General features: G+C 44.9%; 1 protein-coding gene across 1 annotated transcript in view; it reads left to right on the top strand.

The window, feature by feature from the left end:
- Positions 1-22806, top strand: part of KLHL7 (kelch like family member 7) — a gene marked incomplete in the record, with an annotated part of 773580 nt that overhangs the window by 353355 nt on the left and 397419 nt on the right.

The raw sequence follows: 22806 nt of genomic DNA, 5'->3' as shown, positions 1-22806 counted from the left end.
ATCCTGAAAAAGTATAGAAGTCTGTGGCATCAGGTTAAGGCGCATTAAAACAAAATGGACATTTTTCTGTCTTGCTTTACAGAGATGATTTATATACCAATCTTACATGATCTCTGCTTTCAATCAGCTGCTCAGAAACGGTTTTCTTTAGATACTTTCATTGAGACTGAATTATTTTCTTTGGATTGGTTAACTGGTTTGGAATGTACTCAATCATTGGTTAATCAGATGCTGCCTCAGCAAATCATCCAAAGAGAACCTGAGAAGCCCAACCAAGACTATCTCCCATGCCGTATATTATATGCCCATTCAGCACACCAGGTCCTGCTGCATTTTGGTTTATGCTACAAAGGATGTATTGTGTATGTTGCTCTCACACTCTTGTACCTGGAGTGGTCTGAAGCATTGCCGTTGGATTGGAACTGTTCCCCTAAGCACATGCTGTGCAAGAGTGGCCATGGCATAGCCGTGGCCTGTGCATCACTTAACCTTTTTTTCAATTTTATTGTTTTTTGTGATGAATCATGGGATTCTGTCACCTACCTGTGAGGGCAGGGAGCTGAGCCCGCTACACAATACCCTCCCTAGGGGTAGAGGCAAGCAGGACCTCACCAGCACAGACTGTCCCGCCCCCAAGGGCACAAGACTCCAGTTCTGGTGAACAACTGCCTAGGCCGCATCGCCCTCCTCCCAATTCTAGGGCTTACTATGAAGAATGGGAGGAAAAACCACCTGTAGTTAGTTATTGTCAATCAAGTATTGTATTGCTACCTCTGAATGGAAACTCAAAATGTACTGAGACAAACAAAAACAGTGGCAACTGATCATGAATAGGAGGACTTGGGGAAGACGCATGACAGCGTAATAAAGGGAGCAGGTGGAGACCTGCGGAGAGAGGAGAATGTGATGAGATTCAAACAGACTTGCAAAGACACACTGAAGGAAGCGTGGGTGTGCAGCATCTAAGATGGTGTAAAAGGCCTGACACTGCCGTGTACGCCTGGAATCAGAGAGAAAGGGCAACAGAGTACTGAGAGGTACATAAACATCCCTACCCGGTAAGAGGAACACAGTGATATGACCACGAACAAGACGTGGTGGGCTAGGCAGTCCATGAACTATGCAGACACCGTTTTGACAAAGGAGGGCCAAACTGAGATAATGGAGGAAACGGGGGAGAGCCTGTGTGAAAAACCACAGAGACCGGAGAGCCGACCTGACAATTGATCCAGAGGGTTCCCCATGTTCATATGACCCAGTGAGATTATCCCTTAGGAACTCAAGTAACAGGGAAAGCGGGAGACCACGAGTGAGACGGTGAATAATAATAATTTGTTAGCTTCAAACTCGTCCCAGTGTCAATGAAATATCTGAAGAATGTGGGCAGGAGAGTCATAACTGGGATGCACAAACTCATCCCAGTAAAGAACAAATATCAATAATAAGTGACTCAAGTGGAGATCATTATTTGAATGCTCATGCTTGTCTCAGTGGAGGCCAAGTATCAAGAATAAGTGAAGAGACCGGAAATCATTATTTGCGCATTTATACTTGCCAGTGTCGAGAATTTGCAAAGGAGTTGTTGGAATATAAAGAACCAAGAAAAAGAATGGACTTTGACTAAAACTAAACCTTCGAACCGGAGTAGGAAGAAAAGTATAGAGAACCAAGGGACAAAACAAGAGGAAGATAAAAAGGAGAAAAGGAACCACCCAAGAGAAAGGACAAATGAAGCATATACAAATCCAGTATCAGAACTATGGAACTTGATAAGATTAGTTACTAAGAACTACTTAAAGATTCAGTACTCAGCTGAACGTGGTGAACAGCCAATTCACTGGAGAATGGAGTAAATCTTATGTGCCTTGTTACTATATGTAGTGGTGGGGTGAGCATAGGGTGGGTACATTGTTGGACAATGGAGAGATCTTAGTTTTGGACTATCACAGACGACTGATGAGCACATTAGTTAAGTTTGGTTAGCTCGGGTACACCCTTGGTAGAGGGAAAGTTAGGAGTTTGCATATTTTCATTTAATAAAGCCATTGAATTTGACAGACCAGAATCCATGTACATCTTCTGACGTGCTCCAATTGCTTGTGGCATTTCATGTCTTTTGCACATGTGAAGGCACTCCCCTGAACACTCACACCAGAAAAAATACAATCCGCTAGGGAAAAAAGGCAAAGAGATTCTTTCAAGGATAACAAGTTTTAATTATATAAAAAATAGATGTGCCAGCAAAGAACTCTGCTGCTCAGGAACGTTCTGAGCAAAAAGGGTGCAAGCGACATCTTAAAGAGTCACAGCGTCATCAGTATACAGTAAAAACTTGCGTGCCTGGTTGGTCAGACCCTATACATGGTCGGCCAGCTCTATAGGAGCTGCCAGGCCATTGGCCGCAGCCCCGTCCATCTTCCATCACGTGGGGTCTGATGGGCTCACCTCCAGGGAACCAAGGTCAGTTTGGCAATTAGTTAGAATATGAGACAATGCTATTCTATCATTATGCCGTGCACCTGGGAGGCTCGGGACTGTCACAGGGGTGAGTCTAGGTCAGGCTGACCCCACATCTTTCACTCATTCTGTATCACACCATCTGCATCCAAGGCTTCCACTCTCGCTTTGGACTAGAATTTATTCCTCCCTGTACCTAACATTACAAATCTGGTAATTGTGAAATAAGGTGGAGTGGCCATGTTCTTTAGGTCTTTTATGGCCAGTGGGTTTATGTTTGGTGGTCTGGGGTCATCTACTATCACGGAATTCAGGGGTCTTGGGACTGGGGCAGTCGTAGGGGCTGTAACTCATAGTTGGCTGGGTGGGGGTCGGGCCCTGCGCTGGCCTGGCTGCTATAATTGTGCATGCTGACGCGCGTGGTCGTGTGGGGCACATTCCTTCTCGGAATAACACGTATTGGCAACAGTTGAAGAACAAAAGAGAGTTTCTGTGGAAACTAACGGTGCATGTCTTATCAGCGCTTGGGCCTATTCAGGTTTCTTAGTTAGGTTTGTGGTCTGTGTCTACCGCACAGCCATGCAGGCCCAAATGTTTCTACCATAGCTACAAAATGGCACCGGTTTATATGCATGCACTAAGTCTAAACATCTAGAGTTTGCATAGTATTGTGTCCGTGCAGGGTCTCTTAGCACTCCCCCCCCATCCCCCCACCCCTTCTCCCCTGGCACATCACAGGTGTCTTCATGGGATTAACCTTACCCTAAAGCGCCTAGGGGCCGGTGAGATACATTAATTTCCTTCCCATCATTCCCCCCCTTTCGTTACTTCTACAGTAACAAACTCCTCCGCGTGCATGCGTTCATTTTCCCTTCTTACTGCGGCCCCATATAGTGGGCTCCCCTTTACTGGACGCCCTCGGGCTTTGGCACCTTATAAATAAAATAACATAACATTGGCATCCAGGCTCTATATACTGACTGCAGACTTTCTCCTGTGCTTGCGCATATTCTTCAGGTTGCATGTCGGATAAATACATCCCCATCTCCTGCTAGATCAAACCATACTTCCTCATCATTTTCAGGGTTTTAGGGTGGGACAATGATGGTGTGCTGTAGGCGGTCTACTTCTTTTCTATGGGGGATAAGGGATCATTGGAGGAATGACATGATCTGTTTTGTATTTCAACATAATTTCCTATTGCAAGGTACCTTTGAAACCCCAACAGATACCATCATCATTGCGCTACTAGGCACAGCTTTGGCACAACATCGGAGGCCCATTTGACAGGTGCAGAAGATGACCAGGATGAACACTATGATGGGCACCAGCATTTTCACAATGGCTCCCAGCCAGGATGGTTCCCAGTTGAAGGCGAGATCGAACCCGTCACTGTTCTGTAGTCCTACTTCCTTCTTCATGACTACTCCTAGGTTGTGCATGGCTGTAATTATGTGAGATAGGGAACCGTTTTCTGCGACTTCTGGGGACATGAAAGTGCAGCATGAATCCCCCATCTTGTGGCAAACGCCTCCTTCCATTGCTGTCAGCAGATCGAGGATGTAGCGGTTCTGCATGGTCATCAATCTTAGGGCGCACAACTCAACCTTTATGACGTTGAACCCGTGTTCTGTGTCGTTTGCTAGTTGTATTAATTCCCATTGAACAATCTGCAGCCACTTTGAGTTAGTGGCCGCTTGTACGCCGGGCAGCAGTAGTGAGGCAAAGAGGGTCTCCACTGAGCTGAAATGTCTGTACTCATCTGGTATTTTAGCAAGCGGTTTGGATTAATCTTTGGATAAGTAGTTCGACCTCCCTTCCGGGTACGATGCGGAACTGAAGTGGTGCAAGTGAGTTTTGCTCTTCAAATGCTGGAGGAACGGTTGGGGTGGTATCTGGGATGGGCCTCCGTTGCAGGTGTTCTTCTGGGACTATTAATAGGGCTGAGTGCAGCATGGCCAGTGAACAAAAGGCCCTCCATGATAGCGGGAGGTGCAAGTACATTTGTTACCCACAGACCCAGTAATAGTCCATCACTGCCGCCATGCCCTTTTTCAACTCTGGAATCAAGAGTTTTGTTACATCTTTGAAGAGAGTTCCTTCACTCTGGAAGCAGAGTTCATAAGTCTCTTCCAAGTGCACTTTCACTGGCTTTTCCATTGTTGCAATCCATGTCAATTTTGTGATGTGGTCAGTCCATATTTGTGGACTTTGCTTTCCAGTCCATGAAATATATGGCGAGGACTGTACTGCCTTCTCCCTGTCCTTTCTTCCAGGGGGGGTGTCAATAGGACTGCTCCCTCTTTTCCCAACTGTCTATGGCCTGTGGTGTCTTGTTTCTCCCCTTCAACCCGGGTCACCATATCCCTTGGTGGCTCCTCTGTGGGGGGTCATTTCACAGCCGACACCCTCTGTTCCGGATGCTATATAATTATCACACACTTAGATGGTATCTCCTCCAGGCCCTCCCCTGATTCTAGAGAGCTCCCTTGTGTACATAGCTTACAAACATCTCTTCACAATTAATTTAGCTGGTCCAGACCACTCCGCATCCCTCTGTACACCACTCCCTTCCAGCAAAACCCAGTTGTCCATAGGGTTGAGGCCCTGCTGTTGGTCGTCTGACCCCAGATATTACATAAGGTGGGCAGTTCTCTCTACCAGGGACTAAACGTTCACTTGGATGGCTCCCAGTAGGGGCCCAGGACTGCCCGTTTCGTTCTTCACAGTACCCCACCCTGTTATATAGAGTCCCTTAGATCCTTATCCGGGGTGTCTGCACCATGGGGCCCAACAATCGCGCGGGTTGGAAGCCCGCTATTATGCACTTCTCTCATGCGCCGGCAGTGCGCTTCCTCCGTCCCGTCGTCCCTGCCACAGGATAATGTGCGCCACTGTGGGGGCACAGGGGTGGCGCAAGGATCGCGGAGGAACAGCGTTTCGCAATCGCCTTCGTGCCTCCTATACTTGGTGCTTGGAGGCTGCGGTGCACACCGCCATCAGATAAATGCTTGTTCAAGAGCTTGCACAAGCTGTGTCCTTTGGGTCCGGTTCACATCACAGACCCCAGGCCGCTGTCGTAGTCCCACAATGGAGCTCCACGTAGGGGAAAGCACTTTTGCTTTCCCGTGTCTCCTTCAAGGACTGAAATCACGCTACCACTGCAGACAAATTGCCCAAATAGTGGTGCACATGCACCTTCTAGCTAGGGCTTTGAATTTATCTAGGTGTTTGCCATAAGGGGGGGGGGCAGGAATGGGGGTTCATTCCCTTTTTCGACCCGTTGGTCTGGACAGAAGTACTGAAGCTGCTAACATCAGTGTGCCCCCTGGTGGCCGCTCAGCATGTCTTTTAAAATGAAATCGTAAAGTGCCACAGCTTCCGCTGTTGACTTGCCTGAACCCCAAAGTCCAGATAGGTGTGGACAGGGGTGTGGTCCGGAAGAACCCTCGGAAGGATCTTGCATTTGGTGACAGTCGGATAAGAGACCTGAAAACCAGCACCATATCCAACTTGGAGTGCCCCATGTGTACTGGAGAGTATAACCCATAATCCTGTTCCTCTGTGTGGAAGAATCTCCAGGCCTCTTATCACCGAGTGGTCCCTCAATAATGTTGTCAGGACCAGGAAATTAAGTTTGTCTGCAGTAGTCGTGGGGGGTGTAGGGTTTTATCCTTGGTGGGATCCACTACGCAGTTGAAGTTCCGGGCTATGATTAGTTCTCCCTTCGAGAAACCCATTGGGGATTTAGTTAGTGCATCGAAAGTCTACTGGCTCGAGTTCGGGGCATTGTAAGTGTTAGGCAAGATTGTATGCAGTACCCTGTGGGAGACTGAACCAGCCTTGTCCTCTTGGCAATAGGTAACCCAACCTTTGGTATAAGTCTGTTCTACACAAGTTGGTAGAGTGACTGAGCTAGCAAGGCTTATCTCAAGAGGGCCGGGGTCAATGTGAGCTGTAGGGTTGCAACATAGTTTCACAGTGACTGTGTCAAGAATACCAATGTCACTTTTACTTTAACAGACATCCTGGTCTACATGTGATCTAGCAGTACCTGAGGGTTACATTATTTATAATGTCAACAGAGAGCAGGGTCTGGGAGGTGGGGTGGCAATTATCGCCAAGGAAAACCTTAGATTTTTTAGGGTCAATTTCAGTTGTAGTGGATGTGTAGCCATTCAACTGAAGTTGGTCTTCACCTAATAATTGTTTCAATGTTATAGTAATGTATAGACCGCCGTCACTGCTCTCTGATTTCCCCAAATGAACTTTGTTCACAACTGGCTAGTTTGAGATCCACCAACGTGTCTACCCTTGTGGTTGGGGATTTTAACTACTGGCGGGGGAATAAGAAAGATAAGGAAGCTATTATACTAGAAAAAGCATTAAATAATCTTGATTTCCATGTTATAAACGAGGAGCCCACAACCCCACAAGGGAATCAACTAGATTGGTTGCTCGCCTATAATCTTTTGACCCAGGAATGCAATATTGCACCGTGCATCTGGAGCGACCACCACTTAGTTTCCTTGGACTTAAAACTACAATCACCTCCCCAACAACACAACCCCCATGTCCAGGTGGACTGCAGAAATTTTAAAAACTTGAATAACGCACAACTTCAGCCATGCCTTGATAAAATCCTGCTCTCCTTTCAGGAGCAAGACAATTGAACAACATTGTTCGAGAAATATACTGTGCACATTCAAGAGCTGGTGGAAAAAGTGGCGCCACTCAAACCTAAGTTAGTTAGGAAGGATAACAACAACCAGAAGTGGTTTACTTCTATCAAAATTGAAAAAAGGGCCCTTGAAAGAAAGTGGAAACAAGACAAGTTCGCTGAAAACAAGGCTAAATGGAAGAATGAGAATAAGCAGTATAAAGATATGATAAAAACAGCGAAGGCCAATTTTTTTCAATGCTGAAATTGAAAATGCCGCTAATAAGACCAGTAAACTCGTTGACATCTTAAAGAGTATAGAGAAACCAAAAAATCTCACTCCACCATTCCTGCCTACAAAGGTAGACTGTGACATTGTACAAAAGGCTTTCATAGCCAAAACTGAGAAAGCTAGGCAAAACATAATTGAAGCCAGACTAACATCGAATCAGATAATGGTACCCGAAGTGGACAATCTCTGTCCTACAGAAGAGATTTTCATGTTTTCCCCCATTACTGAAGCCGAGTTATTAGAGGTGTTGGGTCATATGAAACCAACATCCTTTGCAGAAAATGTGCTACCCTCTAACATCATTCTCCAAAAGAAGGAACTTTTCACTCCCATCTTATTGAAAATAGTCAATGCCTAATTTAAGGAGGGCTTATTCCCTAAGGAGCTTAAGAAGGTCACCATTACTCCGTTGGTCAAAAAGGCTGGATTGGACCCTAAGGACCCAGCCAACCTTTGCCCCATTACTAACTCCAATTTTGTCCATAAAATCTTGGATAGGATAGCCACACAAAAACTGCAAAATCATGTGGAAAAACATTCGACCCTACATCAACAGCCGTCCGGTTTTAGAGCCTCACACAGCACAGAGACAGCCATGTTGGACCTCCAGAATCCCATGTTGAGTCTGTTGGATAAGGGCAAAGTAGAGATGTTAATGCTGCTGGACTTAAGTGCGGCCTTTGACTTGGTCGATCACCAACTCTTAAAGCACTGAGAGATAATGTAGGCTGCTCCGAAAAGGCAACCAAGTGGCTGGCATCATTTCTATCTGACCGCCAAGCCAGAGTACACTGGGGAAGTAGTTTTTTGGACCCCTGTTCCATCTTGTTCGGTGTACCCCAGGGTGCTAGTCTGTCACCCATGCTTTTCAACATCTATAGGCGTACTCTGTGTAATATCCTGGTAGAATCTGGAGTGTTCTTTACAAACTACACAGATGATACGCAGCTCATTCTAGAGCTAGAAGGCAGTCATAGAGTAGACAGTGTCAAGATCTGAAAAGATAACGGTGTGATCAATGAATGGTTGCAGTCTAACTGGATGTGTCTCAATGACACCAAAACCGAACTGATGCTTTTCGGCCCCAGTCGCCCGCTAGCAAAACTTGGGGCGGATTAGAAGTCCTTTCAGATTAAGGATGCCAGAATCCAAGTATCTTCTCAGGTTAAAACCCTAGGTATGATGGTGAACTCTGCTGTCAACTCCGAAGCTCAGACTATCTGCAAAAGAATACAGCATACTACCTACGGCTCATGAAGGCCATCAGACCGTTTCTGAACGAAGGTAATATGGCCACCATTGCTAGAGCCATTGTGCCATCGAGGCTCCATAATGGAAACGCCCTTTTGATCGGGGCTTCTGTTAAGGACTTGGCTAGATGCCAAGTCCTACAGAACGACAGTCAGGCTGGTAAAAAGTCTCAAGAGAAGAGATCATGTAACTAAGGATAGAATTTCTCTTCACTGGCTCAGAGTCGAGGAGAGAATAAAGTTTAAATCTCTGGCTCTGGCTCTGGTGCACAAATGCATCTATGGTAAAGCTCCCAGCTACCTAAAGAATAGCTTGGTTCTATATGCACCGCATAGACAGCTTCGGTCTGAAGGTAAGATCCTTCTGACCATTCCCAAATATAAACTTAAGTCTGGCTTGGGAAGATCTTTTGTGGTGTTGGCAGCTCAGCTGTGGAACATGTTACCAGACTCATTGAGAATGGAAAGCAGCCAGTATGTGTTTACAAAAAGTTTAAATTCCCATCTATTCAGATGAGCATGGAGGTCTCAGTTACCCTGTACTGTTAATTAGCTCGGATGTTTGGATGCCCATCGTTTTTAGTGAATGTTTGTCTTGTCCAAGTGCCCTGATGCCCGCGGGCTACCTGCGCTATATAAGATGAAATACATACATACATCCTGCCAGACACCTTAGATCTTTAGTTGAGGCAGGGAAACCCCAGTTATGCATAAGGAAAGATAGGTTTTCTGTTGAGTTATTATTTAATAGGTATTTAGCCCCAAACATGCCACCTTTGTGTCAGTCCTTCTTCTGCTCCCTTACACTACAATGTTGATACCCAAATCTGTCCGGCTTAATAATCTCCCGGATTCAATTAAACAAATACTAGCATGTGCCCAAAACATCAAAAGCTGGATGTTGGAAAATAGGTTGCAGTTAAATCTCACAAAAACTGATGTTAGCTTGCTTGGCCCTGAACCTATACTGGCACCCACACAATTCTATGTGCTTGGCCCTGCTTTATTTGATGTGCCAACTGCTTCTTCCTCAAAAGTAAAGAATCGTGGCTGTGTCTGTCATTCGGATTTAAATTTCAATTCAAAGGCTAGCAAAATCGTGACGTCAATCGATTTCTTAAACTTCTGCAGCCCATTCTCCCCCTTACTGCAGAAAAAAATAATCAAGCTGTAATTGGGACATTAGTAAATTCCATTCTTTATTATTATAATGCTACTCTTGCTGGTATTCCGGCAGACCAGAGGCACCGTCTTCAGGTTGCCCAAAATGCGGCTATCAGACTCTTTTCCAACCTATACAGAACTGCGTGGGTACCCACCTTGCAGATGTCTTCACTGGCTCCTGGTACTACAGAGGATCCTTTTTAAGTGCCTTCAAGGCTTAGCCCCAAGTTACCTTGTCTCCAGGATTTCCCCATACTGTCCAGCTTGACCACTTTGGTCCGCTGTTGAAACACATTTGATAGTCACCCCCTCCCACTTCGTACATCGTGGAGTCAGACTGATGTTTTTCTGTTTTTGATCCTCAAGCTTGGAACTCCGGGCCCCTCAATCTTAAACTCCACTCTCGGTCATTATTTAGGAGTAAGTTAAAAGCATATCTCTTCCAGTAACTTTCTTTACACATTGTAATACTTTTTTTTCTCATAATTTTAACATCTGTGCCTAGATACAGTTGTCTGTCTGGTGCCCTTTGAGGATCTGCCCGTCACAAATAAACAAATCAGATCAGTCACAGGTTGCTTCACCCAGCTTGCTTCTTTGTCTAAATCACAGTCCTAGTTACATAGCCTTGCCCAGCTTGCTGTTTGTAATTGAACCAGCTTGGCTAATTTGTTCATGCTTCACCTATCTCATTGTCCAGCTGATTGTTAGAGTTAGTCTTTCATAGAGACTCCTGCCACTCAGCACCAGTAGTTTGGTCAGATTTCAAAGCTTGCTTGATACCTTGAGTTCCCCCAACTCTGCCAGCCTGAATCTGCAGTTTGGGTTTGTGCTTCTCCACTGTTTCTGTAGTCCGGATCTCCATTGGTATAGGGAACCCCACGAGGAGAGTTACACTGGGGTCTGACACTTCCTGCTTGGCTGCTCAAATAATCTGCCATTACTGTGACTCTTTCATGATTGGGCCTCATTGCAAGTACAAATGTAGAATAGGTCTTTACTGACTGGACTCAAGTACCTGAAGTTTCAGAGTATATTCATCGGCTCTGAAAGGGCATATGGATGAGGAAGGGTGGAGATCTGCAACTCGAACCCCACGCCTCAATATGGCGCATGGAAACCTCATTCTGTTGTATAGGCGCCTACAAATGCTAAATAAATATAGCACATGCCTGTGGCAGACTTGGTCCCTCGTGCGTCGTAGAGACACTACTTCTTCCTTGGAACTACCTGACTTTGTCACTCTTTCCAAGTCTGAAGTGTACCTTTTTTTAAATGATGCAATATTTGAGCCACTTTAGAGATTGGGCTTGAGCTGGGTTGTGTGTGTTTGTGTGGCTTGCGAGTCCTTAGAATCACATGCTGTGCATGGTCCATCAGGTGCCGACAGGGACCTTCCTGTCACTACCCGTGCTGTACCTGCCTTTGCCGTCCGATGTTTTTTTTTCCCACCATTGGTATGCTCGCAAGAGTGGAGCAGAAAGGAAAAGGTACTATCCCAAAGTGACGAAGTGGAAATTGGCATTGTGAAAAGACACTGATGCAAAACCTGCATAAGTTCAGTGCGCACGTGGAGCAGGCTGCGGCTTTATCCTTTGCAGCAATCAAGACGTTCATAGGGACAAGTCATGTATGATTACAGAGTGACTGATTTAATGTTAAAGGATAGTTCCGGGACTTTTTTTTATTGTCCCTGCGGTTCGGCCATGTGTTTTTAAGCATAACTCGGTAGATCGTAGAAAACTTTCCTATGGACCTTACCCGACTTTTCGTCCATTAACGCACCCGAAATCAGCCGCCATTTTCTGATAATCCTATCATTTCCCCCCATCGCCCTGGCTCACCTGCTTTTGCGGCACTAAATCAAATCCCCCGCCCCTGAAACAGACTTTATCAAAACATTCATATTCCCCACCTCTATCCGTGACGTGACTGAGCTGCGTAGGCAAACGCGCCCAGGCGTCTTCTACGCGACTCCACACAGAACCCGGAAATCAACACAGATGAGCTCACACAACACAGCGCGCCACAATTGGGAATATGAAACTGTACTTTTAAATTAAACCGCAAGATTGTAAATTTGGTAAAGTACATTTATTTGACATCAAATGTTTTCAGAATATTCAGCGATTTGCATTTTTATTTGCTCACGTTCCAAAAAGTTCGTTTTGAGGCACGCGATGTTCCTTTGCTGTACACAGGGTCTTAGATCATCTCACAATACAGCGCCACAATTCGGAATATGAAACTGTGGTTTAAAAGCAAACGGCAAGATTGTACATTTGGCAAAGTACATTTATTTGACATCAAATGTTTTGAGAATATTCAGCGATTTGCATTTTTATTTGCTCACGTTCCAAAAAGTTCGTTTTGAGGCACGCAATGTTCCTTTGCTGTACACAGGGTCTTAGATCATCTCACAATACAGCGCCACAATTCGGAATATGAAACTGTGGTTTAAAAGCAAACGGCAAGATTGTACATTTGGCAAAGTACATTTATTTGACATCAAATGTTTTGAGAATATTCAGCGATTTGCATTTTTATTTGCTCACGTTCCAAAAAGTTCGTTTTGAGGCACGCGATGTTCCTTTGCTGTACACAGGGTCTTAGATCATCTCACAATACAGCGCCACAATTCGGAATATGAAACTGTGGTTTAAAAGCAAACGGCAAGATTGTACATTTGGCAAAGTACATTTATTTGACATCAAATGTTTTGAGAATATTCAGCGATTTGCATTTTTCTTTGCTCTCGATCCAAAATAGTTTGTCTTGAGGCACGCGATGTTCGTGTGCAGTATACAGGGTGTTGGTTTACGATAAAATAAGCTCTTCGGTCGCACTGATAATCGCATGGCTGTTCCAACAACGAGGCACTAGGCCACCACAACGGTCTGTATGTTGCATCTAGCCGTTAGTACCGCGTAAGGGCATACTTGTACTTGGCGATTGTCCCATAAAATGGTCAGGGTGGTAACGTTGTTCACGCGGAGAAGCAACTGGCGGTTGAAAAACCCATCCGCCGGTGTCTGGTACTCGTGACACATGCAATAATGGATGATGTACCTGTTTGAAAAACATAAAAAATGAAATTAGTCTCGCCATCAGATCTTTATTAAAATTATTCATTTTATATATTAGGCCGGGAAATTATTTCATAGCTAGGACAGTGCAACTGGGTATTATACGTCAAGGGGGGGCTGTAGGATACTGAGACAGTCCCCCAGTGCAGGGGTTGACAGGGAGGCAGTGCAGGTGGAGAGTGGAAGGGCCCAGGACCGAGGTCGCAGACAGTGGACCAGTTGTAGCAGGGGAGAGGGAGAGAGAAAGCAGAAGCAAAGAGGAAGGTTTTGAGGTGCTTCCGTAAAAGGAGATGTTTCTCCTCAAGATAGTGCGCGGTACAAAACAATATGCCACATAGAACGAACAAGTACAACTTAACCCGTCTTTAAAGCTACTGTATAGTAATTAAATTGCGGTATAAACTCATCTAAAGAGTTACTTAAATTATGTTTGCATTTTCCATTGTGTCTGTGCGTAGGGCAGCCCCGAAATACCACTCCTTCTATGCCGACGTTATTTCTTCTAATGAACGAACATTAAATGGCTTTCGTTTCTGAAATTATATTCATTATCGTTTCTTAAGTTATTGCCCCACACCCCCAAAAAGAAGTCTTTCGGGATGGTCCCGGCCTGTCAAGGTCAAATAACAATAGAACCTTATACTGAGTCGTGGGCCATTCCGGCACCCGAGCAAAAAATCAAAGCAGCTGACCTTCACTTTGAACGAGCACACATTCCTAGTTAGCTACATTCAGTGTAAGGCCATCTCACAGGACTTGAAATTTACACTCCATCTTTGCATTTTGTCTGCGTGCTTTGCAGCCCCAGAGAACCATAAATACGGAGACATTCTATATTTTGTGAAAAATGATTTATATTACTGTTTGGTTTAATTTAATGCGCAAATGAACAAGGTTGGATAGACACATTGCATGTACACTGAGCAATCACTTTTATTTACACATTACATAGATACACATATTCAATGGGCCTGCAACATGAGGAGACTCGAGAGAACAGACAATCAAATTACAATCATTTAAACCGTGATGTGTATTTCTCAATGAGCTCTTATTTAGGTGGACATGGAACAGAGGCAATGTTGGGTGGCAATGCAGTTGTCCCCTGCAAAGGTTCGTTCACAACTCCATGTATGTGCCTATCTAGGACATCAACAATAAGTCTCTCAATAAAGTCATATTGCATATCCTCAAACACTGGTTTGATAATCCATTGTTTACTTCTTTTAGTGAAGGCCTTATTGTAGCGAAGCGTCCCTAAAGTTCCGGTCGTCCTACTTTGTTGACGGCCAACATTATGGTTATGTGCCAAGACCGCTAGAAGAGTCCGATTTATCATGCCCTCCATGCCAAAATGCAATCGTTTTGGCCTGTACTTTAGGCACATATTGTGGAACACCTCCAAATCTCCTGTGTGGCAGAATTCCGTGAGTCCCCTCAAATCTCTTGTTGTAGTTTTATCAAATACAATCTTTTCAATGGCTTTGTGAGTGGGTGATGAAGGAATCAACCACTTCTTCTTCCGTGCCTCCTCTGTGGACAAATGGCCATGTTCACAATTGTGGAAATGTTGGTTTGTGTTCCAACGGTGAACGTTGGTACAGTGTAGCATTACTGGCCGCCATTTTTCCAGTAGAATTTCCAACGACCCTCCACATGTTTTTGAGCTCCACCAAAGATGGTTGCTGACCACTGTGAAATACCTTGCATATCTTTTTTTTTTTTACCTGCAGCCGACATTTTTTTATTGATTGTTTTTGCAAGATGCCAAACGTCAAATTGGTGATTTATATTTTTGTACTCTTCTCTCATTGTCTTGGCAATTGAAACGTGTCTGTCCGTGGCTATCAGGTCGATCGCCATTCCCTGCGATTGTAGTTCTTGCAATGATGCTACAAAGCCAACTTTCTCCATGGCCACTGAGGATGTACTTTGTGACACCTGCACGACCACCGAACTTACAATTTTCTTACTTTCCATGTCCTGAAAGTGGTAGGTGCAGTACTTGGCTGAAAATCCTGGGCTGTCGCACTGTCCATCACCGGCTAGCCTGAACCGTTTGCCCGCGAATGTACTATCAATAGACATTTTTTCCATTCTCCAAGCTTCGCTAATGGCTGGAAATAGATAATCGGTTTGGTATTTGTAGAACTGAGTTTTCGCAATGAAATGGATTCCCACAAACTGAAAGAAAGACTCTAACTTTTTAAAACTTGAACCACTAAAAAGTGTAGCCGCTGCACAAAGTAGATTGCCTGCTGGCAGTTGCCCCAGCATGGGTTGTGCAGACCATGAGAAAGGATGATATTTTGTACAGGTGGCATGTATTTTAAGGTTAGTGCCTCGAATTGCACGAGTCACATTAATCAACGGCTCCCCACATACTTCCCCACCAACCGAATGCCCACATTTCATCCGAATAATAATATCAGTCAAACAACTATCGAATACAATGAATTTGGCCTCTTTCCTTATACTGTCACGCTGCATCCCAGCTGGTTCGGCCTGTAACGTTGAGGACATGTCACTCACATGAAAGGTAGAATCTCTGATATCGTCTTCCGCTATGTTCAGTGATATTGATGGTGTTTCATTGTCGTCCACTTCATTCTCTTCCATTGCAACATCTGTTCCTTCTCCGGCGATGGGTGAATAAAACAATTTCTTCAACTTTCTCGCGGTCTTAGTTTTTGCGGGTGTGGATTCTGTGAATTGATCTCCAACTGCATCCGAACTACCAGGAGGACATTCACTATCAATGGCTGGTGGTGGTATAGCTCCGTTGTGAAAAACTTCATATTCTTCCCATTGGCACGATGCATCTCCAGTCTCAAGTCCCTGCCAAAAGGTTTGACAAGCAACATCTCTCGTTCGCTTCACTGTCTGTGTAGATCTAGTTCGTACACCCACTCGCAACTAGAGGACAGATTGGAAAAGGGATGTTCAGTTTAAACACAATTTACAGTATTGAACTATTAACAGTGAAAAACAACATAATATAGTGACCAGGACACTAACCTTCTTTTGCTTTCTTTTCTTTGAAACTTTCTTGCCTCGAACTTCAACATCAGGACGCTGTTGCTCCGACTCGTGTGTGCATGTCTCCACTTCCTCTTGCGCTGCAACGACTATATTTTCATGATAAGCACATCCATCACGCACTGACGCTCCATCGACTCCCTGAAACATAGAACTTTCATTAGTATGTATAATAATATCGAAAACACAAAATGTACTTGGGGACCAATACACACGTACATCTCAATAGCAAAACACGAATGAACGCTTTGTGTAGAACATTCAAACGACAATTATTCACGCATTGTTGATCTAGTTAGATGGAACTGTCAAGATCCATACCTCGGGCTCCTCATAGACTTCCATTGATGATATTATTGAAGATGATGCTTCAGTAACTCCCTGAAACACAGTAATTGCATTAGTATGGTTTTCTATTTTGTTAAAAAGAACATAAACTTTGTGCAGGCGTCAACGGCTCATCTAAATAGACCTGCACAAATGATCAGTTGTCTAAAATAAATAATGGATATGTAAATATGATTCGATTTGCTCGATCGTTGGAAGTGTCACCACCCAGAGATCTGCATCAACTACTAGGGGTGATGTTCTTGTAGAAGAAGCTCCGTCATCTCCCTGAAACATAGTACTTGCGTTAATAAAGAAGGAAGTATAGCGGATGTAATCACGTCATATGATTTCGCTTGATCGAACTGTCAGTATCCATACCTCGAAATGCATAAGAACATCAACGGACGATGTAACTGCGGTGCACACTTCTGCAAGCTGTTGCGCCGACCCGTAACTGCATGCTCCCCCTTCTTCTTGGACTAATGCTCCATCGACTCCCTGAAACATTGGACTTTCATTAGTAATGAACACAATATTGAAAAAAGAAGACACATAGGAGGGCGACGACAGAAAGACATATCAATGGCTAAAAACGAAAGAAACATTGTGTGTAACAATCACGCTACAGGAATGCAAGATCTGATGATCTCCATCGATGGAACTGTCCGGAAACGTACCTCGAGCATCTGAGTGACATCAACGGTAGTCGTCAATACGTTGGACTCCTCAGCATCTCCCTGAAAGACAGTACTTGCATTATTTTGGATAACAATAATTATAACTGAAAACAAAGACTAGAGGACGAGTACAAGGGTGTACCATTAGGTAAAATAATTACACGATAAATTAAAACTATTGATTTACATGCCTAAAACAAGTCAGTGGCAGAATAGCCAAGTAAGATTACCCGATAGGCGCTTGAAGTGGCTGATGACTGCAATAACAACACGGATGGAGAATCTTCCGCCTTCATATTGAGTGGATACATAAATGGGGAAATTATTGTAAGCTAATGCTACACACTACCGCAAGGCCGAGAGATAAATACGTAAACTTGACTCACCAGTGGAGGGATGTGGACGAATAGAGTGGGAATAGCGGTTGAGAGCAATTTTCGCCTCGCTCGCGGTGTGTTCTTCTTTATTAGCAATGATGTGGAGTACATGTCAGAGGTAAAGTGCCTGCTGCAGATGCGGTATCGATCACCCCTCTTGTCCGCAAAGACTTCTAGGACTCTACTTTCAAGCTCAGACGGTGGATATCCGCAATATCGGACCCATTCTCTTATCTGATCTATTGTCTTAGGGAAAACATGCATTATAGTACCTTCAGATTTATTATGGGTCTTCGAAGGGCAACCGCCAATGGAACAGGCAGGCATTGTGGAAAGTTCTGAAAAGTAAAGATCAACAATTCTCTATGAATACCAATGTAAACTCAGAACATGTGACTAGTTCCTTGCATGTACTGTCTTGAACGAAAAGAAATTGGACGCAAAATGATTACGGTCCATGGCCTTACCTTGACCAACAAACAGTTAGATGCAGGGATCAGAGTAGTTTCTTGTCGTAGAACAGGGAGCAGTTCACAGGTTGCAAACTGCCGAGTTTCCTCGAAGTGGTCACGGAAGTTCACAGAGACGAAGAGCAGATAACCAGCACCTTCACGGGGTGACTAGCAAAGCGCAAAGAAGTTCTCATTAGAAATATGAAGTGGGTTATAAAGAATTCGAAACAGGGGTGTGTTTGTGAATGAATGACGTGTATATGTCGTGGCATTATGCGGATTGCAGGGGGCCGTCCAGCGTGAAGGGGGATGCTTGGCAGGAGACACGGGGTCTGGAGGTAGACATGGGAACAACAACCCATGCTCTATAGACCACTTTGAAGTGTACATGGTCTTTGGCACCTCTTGGCCTTTATCGCTCCCTGACAGCTCCACTTGGCAGCACAAGTACCCCGGTGCGAACTGCCTTTGATAGGGCGGGGGGGGGGGTGGATTGGGGCGGTGGTCGTGCAGACAAGACACAGGAAGACTCGTGAATGGAGACACACTTATGTGGATTGCAGGGGGCCGTCCAGCGTGAGGGGGGATGCTTGGCAGGAGACACGGTGTCTGGAGGTAGACATGGGAACAACAACCCATGCTCTATAGACCACTTTGAAGTGTACATGGTCTTTGGCACCTCTTGGCCTTTATCGCTCCCTGACAGCTCCACTTGGCAGCACAAGTACCCCGGTGCAAACTGCCTTTGATAGGGCGGGGGGGGGGTGGATTGGGGCGGTGGTCGTGCAGACAAGACACAGGAAGACTCGTGAATGGAGACACACTTATGTGGATTGCAGGGGGCCGTCCAGTGTGAGGGGGGATGCTTGGCAGGAGACACGGGGTCTGGAGGTAGACATGGGAACAACAACCCATGCTCTATAGACCACTTTGAAGTGTACATGGTCTTTGGCACCTCTTGGCCTTTATCGCTCCCTGACAGCTCCACTTGCCAGCACAAGTACCCCGGTGCGAACTGCCTTTGATAGGGCGGGGGGGTGTGGATTAGGGCGGTGGTCGTGCAGACAAGACTCGTTTGCCGCAGGGCCTCACCAAGGAGAGGCCATCTAACTGCATGTAAGAGGCAGGCTGCAGGATCTAGTACATGGAAGGCAGGGGGGTGAGTTTATAAATACCTCACCCTCCCAGGAGAATATATGGGTGCAGTTCACCCTGGAGACCCTGGATGCCTAGGCAGTTAGTCAGCAGCAGGCTGGCCTGTGGTGGCAAGGCGGCACGGGCCAGAGGGGGTCATCTCTGTACCCGGTGCCCAAAAGGATGATTTATTATGATCAACCATATTGATTATTTACCTATAACCATGTTTTGTATCAATAAAATCCAACGGCCTTCCTTTTATTGCCAACGCTTGAACAAAGTGGTGTGGTAAGTATTTTTGGGGGAGGAGGCAAGGCCGGGAGGCTTGATGCCAACCCGCAAAATAACATATGTATGTCTGCTGCATATGGGTTCAACGGTTATGTGGATTGAAGGTGGGCGGCCAGCGTGAGGGAGGATGCTGGCCGGAGACATGTGGTGTGACAAGACAAGGCACAGGAAGACTATTCAATGGAGACACACTAGATTCATTTAAAAAATCAAAACAACCATTGTTAAAATATATGTTGGGTTTTATTTTAGATCTTAATTTCAATTGAACATAAATAATAAACATTACACATTGTAAAGTTCCGGTTGCAGCACATCCAGGGAAAATCCGCGGTATTGTCCACTGTCGCTGGGGAAATGTTGTCTAATGGCAAGTACCGCACAGACAGGTATTACTCTCCGAACGCGGTGTCCGAGCCTCCCGTGAAGCCACCAAGTGAAGCAACGATAGGCCACCAGCCTGTACCACCTGTGAAAACGAAAGATGCAAACTGTATTAAAATGACAAAACTTTCTTATCACTGTCGATTCAGGTAAAAAATGTCATTCTGCTTTGAAAAAAATTCTATCTAGAAAATGCACAATATGGAACCAATTTACATGCATTCGAATGATATGTAGATGTCATTTTATATGTGGGAGACGACCATGACATAGTAGTGGCATCACTGACATCAAAACCAGAGTATACTTACTCGTTACTCGGATTACGTGGACGAACAGTGCCGCGAAGTTCGTGCATAAGCACCATCATCATCCTCAACACGGTCCGTGAGAGGCAGGCTTCCCTGAACTCTGGCAGCTCGGTGATGCATTGCGGACTTGGCTCGCCTTCCGAAATGTAGGCCAAGCACCCGGAATTTTCACGGCAGCAGCAGTTCTCCTCCTCAGTTGGCATTAGCTCGCACCGATTGCACGTGCACCAGGTGGAGACGCCGTCCATGCGACATGGTCCAGGCTCTTCATACGTTGACTGGTCCTCCCAACTGCCGTCCGAATCCCCATCGTTTTCGCGTGCTTGCCTTTCCAGTAGTTCCTCCTCGGTGTACTCGGACTCGTACATATACGGCATTATTGTAGCCATTGTGTGGTAAAGAAAGTAAAATAATTTACAGAGATGGTACAGGTGTTCACAAGGCCTAGAAGCGGCGAAAGTAGCTGACCAGAGCACAGAAACGAGTCACAGAATACTCAAAGTAACACAGACAGAGGAATGGAATCGAAAATCTGCTGCTGTGTGTTGTGAAACGGTCTGTTTATACTTATTGAGGAAAGAGGCGTCCTGCCATTTCCATGGCGACACTTCATTAGCTGAGGCGCAGCGATTGTTGACACGAAACGTGCTTTGGCGTTGGGAAATGGGCGGTACGCGTCTGCTGATGTCAGGCTCAGGGGCGGGGGATTTGATTTAGTACCGCAAAAGCAGGTGAGCCAGGGCGATGGGGGGAAAATGATAGGATTATCAGAAAATGGCGGCTGATTTCGAGTGCGTTAATGGACGAAAAGTCGGGTAAGGTCCATAGGAAAGTTTTCTACGATCTACCGAGTTATGCTTAAAAACACGTGGCCGAACCGAAGGGACAATAAAAAAAAGTCCTGGAACTATCCTTTAATAATATTTCTATCTCTAACCCCATTCTCCACTACCATGGAGCGAACACGGTTTCCGTGACATGGTACACATAGTTTGTATTAACTGTCTATACCTAAAGACCATAAAGAGAACACAGGCACGCACATCTTTAAAACAACGAAAGGTCAAAACATTAAAACATGTCGAATACAACGCTGGGAAGTTGGTCATGGAAGCCGAAAAAACGGCATATCCAAACTAAGATGACGAGTTGTGCGAGGTTAAATCAGTGTGGGAAGTGGCACAGTCGGACCGGGGATTGACAGTCGTCGCACCCTGCTTCAAAACATGGAACCTAAAAGATCCGTTACAGCTGGCCCCCATCTCTGCAGAGCATACTGCAAAATGTCTAATGACTAAGACTCGGGAGGGGGCTGGGTGGGGGGCGTTGGTAAATGCACAATTACACACACAGAAGCATAACCGCGATGGAAGCACTCCAGGCGGTCTTCAAACGGATAATGGCAAATGGGTGACTGAAGAGTTTTGCAAGGTGGTCTTTTGGGCAGATTGGTTTCTGGGTGGGGTGAGGTGGGTTGCTGATCTGATTACAAATGGTTGTTGGATGAATGCAAGGGAATTGCAGCAACAATATGGTATTGAAAACTTTAGACCCTCTGATTTTGTGAAGCTTAAACGTGCGATTGGAGTTGTGGATTTGGAGAGGAAAATTGCATTGATCTGTTTGCAAGGAATTTGGTGGTTTCGGATGGGGGACTGGCCAGTCGCCTATATAAAGCATTTGTGTCGTGTTATCAGGGGAATGATTCTTCAAGAGAGGAATGGGGCAGGAGAATCGGATTGGATATCACAGAGGGCTTACGGTAAAACATGTCTATGAATGTGAAGTTGTGCTCGCTGGGACCCACGGAAAGATCGAGACGGTTTAAAATTCTTAATCAAATTTATTGGACGCCTGAGAGAATGTGTAACAGAGGGTTGTTGGAGAGTGCAGATTGTTGGAGATGTTCATGTGAGATTGTACGGGTATGGGATTGTAGGCCTGGTGAGACTGTTTTGGGGTGAGATTGGACGTGTGTGATGAAGTGATTGTTGGTCTCCCGGTCTTTGATTTTAGTGTGATCATATTGGGGAGTGATGAGTCTTTGGATGATCTCACTCAAAGTGAGAAGAAGTGGTTGTTCAGAGGGGCGATGACTGGTAAAATAATTATATTGAGGAACTGGAAGAATGCTTTGACATTGAATGTGGAGATGTGGTTGTCTGAGATGCATGTATTGGCAAATATGGAGAGAGTGATGTATAGGAGACTTGGTAAATTGGCTTTGTTTGAGAAAATATGGGGTAGATTTTTGCAGTTTTATTTTGCAAACTTCGATTTATAACCTTTTTGCAATTTCATCCAGTCACCATTTAACAAAATTAATCATCCCATCAAGTTCTCGTCATTAACACAAGTTTAAAATTCTAAAATACAAAATACAGCACATAACCCTTGTTCATCATTATTTCATCTTGGATTTAAAAATAACCTCTAGAAATGAAACTGTTGCTAGTACCAGAGAGGTGTTTTCCCACTAATTAAACGCAACCACCAATCTTCCACCGATAAAGTGCTGGCTGCCTCTACAAAAGTGGATTGTTCTCTGTGCCGTCCATTCCCGACAGAAAAGCAGTAAGTGATTCAAGTTACTCTCCGCCCCCTCTCAGTTTCCTTGTCAATGACAGTAGCTGCGCCATGGGCATTAAATTCAATATAATCCTCATGAATTGCGATCTGAAATAAGCATTTGGGAATTTAGATAAATATTTTGGCAGGGACCCAAATGCCCTCACTTCGTTTCTCAGGTGATAAAATAGTTTGAACCAGTTGGCTTCCTCAGAGGTTAATATCTAGTCTGTTCTCCATACTTTTATTTTTACTTTGTCAGGGTTGTCTTTTAGTTCGTCTTCCGAGGAGACAACTGTGTCCAACAAAACCCTACACCTTTTGACCCATT

This window comes from Ambystoma mexicanum, chromosome 2q (genome assembly GCF_040938575.1).
Source record: "Ambystoma mexicanum isolate Mex_15411 chromosome 2q, UKY_AmexF1_1, whole genome shotgun sequence".
In the NCBI taxonomy this organism is placed as follows: domain Eukaryota; kingdom Metazoa; phylum Chordata; class Amphibia; order Caudata; family Ambystomatidae; genus Ambystoma; species Ambystoma mexicanum.
This window is presented reverse-complemented; position numbering and strand designations above follow the sequence as displayed.